Genomic DNA, 6,990 nt, shown 5'->3' with positions numbered 1-6,990 from the left:
AAAAATATAAAGAAATATAGAAAAAAAGTACACATTTACAACATTAACTAAAAACTATATACACATTAGCCAAGAATTGTCTATGAAGTAATCTTAAAATAATAGATCATCTAGTATAACAGCATGTGTTTTTCCACTTTCTATCTCTAATACTTTCATAGTGACCTATAAATCTATTTTATGCATTCGATCTGCTATCGGTGTGGCATGAGCACGGCAAGTTCTGTACTAAAGCCCTCAGAACAATGGACAAAAGTAGGACTAGGTACTGTACATGAGCTCTTTGTAACCAGATGAGACATTCCATATATCTTATGAAGTTACTTGAGCGTTTCATTGTGTTCTTGACGGGTTTGGTGCAGTATGTTTTGTTGATTGGTGGCCAGTTTTGATCCTTCTCTACTTCTCTAATAATTTTTCAGTAATGACTTCTTGATTTATAGTTGAAAAATCTCTTTATGAGGAGCCAAAGCTTTCTGTTCTCTATGATCAACTCCTAATATCAAAGACATAAAGAAATATTAAATAATAGGACATCATTTGAATGTACATGAAATTAGCTAAACAGGTCAACTCATGTTTATGTGACCATTTCCTCAAAGTTCTAAGTTCAGAACTACAAAGAGTAAATATATAAATATGACAATATGTATATACATATGTACATTCATTGTTAGAAGTTTGTTAAAGGGGTTTTCCAGGCTAAAACTATTGATGGCCTATTCTTAAAATAGATCATCAATAGTCGATCAGCTTTTATAAAGCTGCTGGGGACAGCAAGAATGATCAGATGCTAATTGCCCGGTTTGGCATTGCAGCTCTCTCCTACTGAAATGAATGTCACTCAGGACCCCTATTGTTCTGCCTTTGATGACCTATCCTAAGACTAGGTCATCAATAGTGTTAGTGTTTTTGTGTATGTTCTAAGCCCCATGTTTTCCCATCCCACCCAATTTCTGAGTATTGTAAAATCTCATTTACAATACTCAAAAATCTAATAATTTAGTAGTACCAAAGTAGTATCAAATTATAAAAAGTAATCGATGTATTCACTAACAAAGAGGTACATTTTTATCCAGTAGACCTTTTTCATTCCTTGAAGGAACTCTATATAGACCACAACTTTGAGGGATATTTCAGTTTTGGCAAATAGATATTATTCTTTGTGTAATAAAAACATACACTTTTCCAATATACATTATAAATTTTGTCTTATAGATATTTAACAGGATCTTTCCTTGTGTTCTTCCAGTGGATAAAAATCTATCCATGATCATGTGATGGGCACACAGGTACACAGCTTGGTAGAACACATGGCTCTGATACACATAATGCAAGGCTGGTTCTACACATTAGAAAACTGTTGGCCAAATGCACATTCAGCTGACAGCTATTCCTCCCCACACCCTCAAAAACATGTATACATGGCTAAGCCAAGCCTGTATATGTTCTTAATAGGGAGGAGGGAATAACTCACTGCCATGACTAATCTCCCTTGAGTACAAAAGGATCAATATGTGGAAATCTAACTGCCCGAAATTGCGAAGTTCCATCTAAAGTTGTATGACCACATTAAGGCCGGGCTCAAACAAGCATATTTGAATTGCATATCACGAGTGCGATGTTCGCGCATATAATAAGCGGTAAATTACAGCAATTCAAATACATTGATTTTCACAGTTCCCCTCACGCTTATCTGTATTCATTGCATATAGTATGTATGTAAAAAAGAATGTAGCATGATCTATTTTACAGCGTATTACACGTGATAGAGCCCTGTTGTTCTCTACGAGTCTGTACAAAAACGCTGTCCATACACAATTTTATTGTGTATGTGCAGCGTTTTTATGAAAAAAAAAAGATTTGGTACCTTGTTAGCCAGTAGAGCAAAATGTGATTATTCTCAGTAAGAGAAACCAAGTAATCTTGTAGATATGATACCTTTTAATGGCTAACAAAAATACATGATGTTATAGCAAACTTCTGAACCAATGCATGGTTCTTCTTCAGGCTAAATATGAAATAGATCCAAATAGATAGAAAGAGGCATCCATAATTATACACACATACTTATGATAGGGCACATACATGGATGTGATTGGTTTGCACTTAAAGGAATACTGCAACAGAAAAACAAACATGTTTAACTCAGCACTGATAAGGCAGTGAAAGTTTTATGGTCTCTGAATTACTGTTTGGGGGGGGGGGGTCACCAGGCCAGGAGTACTGAAACAGAAACACAAACATCTTTAACTAGACACTGATAAGGGAGTAAAGTTTTATGATCCCCTAATAACTGTTTGGGGGGTCACCAGGCCAGCAGTGTTATTTGTGCTATATATTTCTCATACCTCCCATTCACGCATGAATCTTCATGAGGAATTTAACGCCCTATTGAAAGTGTCAAAAGTTGTTATAAATTTATATTCCTAAATTCTTCTATGGCCAAAAAGTTGAGATTCAATGCATTCCATCCGATCATAAACCTGACATTAAGCTACTCGTATACCGAAATCAACTTTTTGGACACCACCATAAAAATTTCAAAGAACTCAATACAGACATCCCTATACCGAAAACCGATTCATCAGCCCATATGCCTCAGATGGCACAGCTTCCACCCTAAACACATCATCTACAGCCAGGCCATCAGATACAACCGGATCTGCTTCAACCCAACAGTCAGAGAGGAACATTTATATCAACAGTAGTTCAGGGACCATAAAACGTTCTCTCCCTTTTTAGTGTCCAGTTAAAAACCAATCACATCCATGTCTGTGTCTTATCATAAATATGTGTGTATAAATATGCATTCCTCTTCAGATATATTTTATTTAAGCCTGAAGAAGAACCCTGCATTGGTTCAGAAGCTCGAATTAACATCATATATTTATGTTATCCATTAAAAGGTATCATAACTACAAGATTACTTAGTTTCTGTTGCTGAGAACAATCGCATTCAGTGTTTTTATGCAACATCGCTAAGAGAAAATAGAAGATAAGTAAAAAAAGAAGAAACAAGGAAGCCTTTGCATGACAGCGTGAGTAAGATATGCTGTATGGACAGGCAAAAAACACGTCAAGATGCAGCAATATGGCGTTCCCTACCCCGGTAAAATGAAAACAAAGGATTGGTACGGTGTTAGCCAGTAAAGCAAAATGTGATTGTTCCCAGCAAGAGAAACTAAGTAATCTTGTAGATATGATACCTTTTAATGGCTAACAAAAATACATGATGTAATAGTGAGGCATGCAAACCTCTCGGGCTCTTCGTCAGGCTAAAATCTATTCAGATCTATTCCATTTTAGCCTGAAGAAGAACCCGAGAGGTTCGCAAGCTCGCTATTATTACATCAGGTATTTTTGTTAGCCATTAAAAGGTATCATATCTACAAGATTATGTGGTTTCTCTTGCTGGGAACAATCACATACCCCGGTAAAACACATACTGTAATCAGTCCTGCAATCGTGGGTTCTTCATATGTGTCGGACTGATTTTTATCTATAGAAGTAAACAATGAAGATTCCTCTTGGATGACAGCAAGTAAAGATCTTGCAAACAGTGAGAAACTGATACAGAAAAAAATATTGTATCTAAATATATTGTAGCTTATTATAGATAGAATAACATTTATTTGCTGAAACTGGATATGAATGAACTGCTATTCATTATTCTTCTTGTAATGTTATGCAGATATTTCATTGAAAATACTCAGCTTAAAATGTCACATAATGCAGGTAATAACAATAGAGAGTACAAATTAGACAGTCAATATGCATATTTTCAAGCAGGCACTATAATAGTGTGATACTTGCTATTTGTAATTCATCCTATTACTAGTTACAGCTTTATTGGTGATTCATTCTAAACAGGTGAATAATTCTCCATGTAAATTACTAGATGTCATTAGATAAGAACTTACTTCAGCCAAGACTGAGACAACAACTGTGATAACCAGGGTGATAAAAATGGCGACTCTCCATGTCGTGGGTGTGCACACAATCTAGGGAAAAAAAACTCAGTATTAGCATATATTAGAGATGATTGAGCTGTATACTCAATTCTGTACCTTTTGTAAAACAATCCATAAATAGGTCACGAAAATTTAGGACACCGATTCCAAATTATACGTTTTGAATAATTGACAGACGGTGAAAGAGCAGTACTGTTAATAAAGGTACCAGTCTAGATTGGAACCCTAAAGTGTACCACTAGTTATATGTTAGATTATATAAGGGTTATAAAGGAGAAGCCTCCAGAGTTATCATAGAACCATAGAGTTGGAAGGGACCTCCAGGGTCATCGGGTCCAACTCCCCTGCTCAATGTAGGATCACTAAATCATCCCAGACAGATGTCTGTTCAGCTTTTGCTTGAACACTTCCATTGAAGAAGAACTCACCACCTCCCAAGGTAACCTGTTTCACTCATTGATCACCCTCACTGTCACTATATCAAATTAGGCTACAGGACTCTCTATTCTCCCAACTGTATTTAAACTGCTCAAGCATGATCAAACACTACCTCGTGGTAAACACTAAGCATGATAATATCAGTATCAACTACAACATATTAATTTGTCCCTCTTGACCTTTTCAGCTATTCCACACCCTTCAGTCTCATTATCACATGCCAGTTCTAAATATTAGCCATTACATTTTAATTATTATGCATATTGTTTTATCTCAAAGCTATTTTCCAAGAATGCATTTAATCAACGGTTCCTTGAACTGTTGTGTAACCCTGGCGTTCCCATGGATGCTTAAATGACTTAATACTATTTTCTTACCTCCAATACATTGTATATATCCTGTATGTCAGCAAATAACAAGAATATGCAGATTCCCAGCTGGACCAACAATACAGCAGAAAATGCATCTAAAAAATAGGGTTTAGGTTTTAAGAATATGTTCTGTATTATTTCCATACAATTGTAGTTGTAAAGTTAACATGGAGAATGCTTCTTACAGTTGCTATATATTGGCTGTCGAAAAGGCTTGCCTTTGGAGAAAACAAAAGCCACTATTATGCAATGGATAGTAGTCAGAGGCCACAAGGTTGTCGTCTCATAGCTTTTGGGCCATACCAAAAACATTTATCACCCTTTCCTCCTAACCGCTCTCCAAGCCGATGATCAGCACCTGAATATCCATTTTTCAGTACTATCAATGCTGGCTGTTATTGTCTTTATAATGATATGGTGTATATATACTGCATTTGATGCTCATACTGACATCTGAAGCTATGCCATAATATACCATCTGTCTTCTGACTTATACAGCATGGATATTGCGTTTATATAGATACACATACCAATGTTGAAGATTGTACTATTAGAGCCCATTATATAAAGGCATTTTGTTTTGAGAGTCTGACCATCGCTCTATTCACTGTCCATCCAGATAGTTTGGCTATCCCCGTCAATCCTAAAATAGTGAATGGAGTGGTGGTCAAGCATTTAGACTGCCATTCCATTCACTAGGGTGACTCAGGGGTACATACATAGGGGTATACCATTGTTGTGATCTCTGGAGTGATTGAACCCTTAATGGCTATACATTTATCACATATCCTATAGATAGCTGATAAATGTATTTGGGACAACCCTTTTAATAATGAAATAGTGAAGAAATTTAGTATATACAGATGTAGCAACCATTAAGATGACAGGCGCATCATGATAACTTGATTTCCAGCCACTGGTGTAACTACAGGGGATTCTGTTGCACCCGGGCCCAGGAGCCTTAGGGGGCTCATAAGGCCTCTCTTCTCTATATAGTGAGCCCAGTACTATTAATAAAGCATTTTAGTTTGGGGCTCTGTTATAGGTTTTGCATGGGGGTCCAGGAGTTTCAAGTTACGTCTCTGCGTTAAGGGGTTAAGAAAAGTTGGGGGGCCCCAAGATAAACTTTTGCACTCTGGCCCACGAGCCTTTAGCTACACCCCTGTAGTTAAATTAGCATAACATATTGAATGTCAAGTTAACATCTGCTACATCTATAGATGGCCTAGTCATACAGCTTTTATCGTAAGTGCTACCTTACATTGATGCTATGAAATGCCTGGTGCCACTATTGCACAATGGAACTATTATATGGTTATTTATAGGGGAGAATATCTCCATAGTACAGTATCTTGTAGACCAGTGTTTCCCATACTCCAGTCCTCACGGACCCCAACAGGTCATGTTTTCTTGATTTTTTACAGTATTGCACAGATGATATAATTATTGTCGGTGCCTCAGACATTGCCACAGATGTTCTCACTATAGGATATCCTGAAAACATGACCTGCTGGGGGTCCCTGAGGTCTGGAGTTTGGGAAACCCTGCTATAGAGTATGCCTATTTTTTTCCCTATAGATTCTATAAGAAAAAAAGTCCCACATGTCTCCATATAAAATCAAAATTATACAGAGGCACAGTAGGGCCCATAGACTGCTTTGGATGCCATATTATGGGTCTGTAAACTTAAAGGTCACATGAAGCCCTAATATGCCCAAATACCTGAACCTTTGAATCACACACGTCAAACAAAGACCCATGGGCCAAATGTGGCCTGCAAGCAGAGCTTGCGTTGGGAGGACAAATTGGGCAGTTGTCTGGGGCCCCCATCCCCACAAGGCCTCCCTCTCTTCAGCACCACCACTGCTTATCAGCTGTGGTGCTTCTCATCCTTGAAAGAGAAGGATCGGGGCCCAATGCAGGTGAGAAGCAGGCACAGCACCGAGAAGTCTGTACTTGGCTTTGCCTCCAGCTCAGCCATGTACCCTTGCGCACACCTGACCACCATCAGCCATCATGACACAGATGCAAGGCTGCAGGCATATAGAAGGCATATGTCACATCAGAAGCCCTGGAGGCGACCCACCGTCATGAAAGACCCTGTGTCAGCTGTGCAAGCCTGATAGAGTACTAAAGGAGCAGAGCACAACTGTCTGCAGCCTATTTGTCATCATCATCATCTGCAGGTATGTGCAGCAGACCCAACT

The 6,990-nt window shown here is 38.0% G+C and overlaps 1 long non-coding RNA gene across 1 annotated transcript; it reads right to left on the bottom strand.

Annotated features, from left to right (window-relative positions):
• Positions 1-361: 361 nt before the first annotated feature.
• On the bottom strand, positions 362-5,076 carry LOC136626977 (uncharacterized). Its single transcript, XR_010792726.1, has 4 exons — positions 4,969-5,076; positions 4,790-4,878; positions 3,924-4,004; positions 362-496 (listed from the first exon to the last, which is right to left on the bottom strand). It is a non-coding gene; the product is annotated as an uncharacterized lncRNA (long non-coding RNA).
• Between the last annotated feature and the right edge of the window lie 1,914 nt (positions 5,077-6,990).

This window comes from Eleutherodactylus coqui, chromosome 1 (assembly GCF_035609145.1).
Source record: "Eleutherodactylus coqui strain aEleCoq1 chromosome 1, aEleCoq1.hap1, whole genome shotgun sequence".
NCBI lineage: Eukaryota > Metazoa > Chordata > Amphibia > Anura > Eleutherodactylidae > Eleutherodactylus > Eleutherodactylus coqui.
This window is presented reverse-complemented; position numbering and strand designations above follow the sequence as displayed.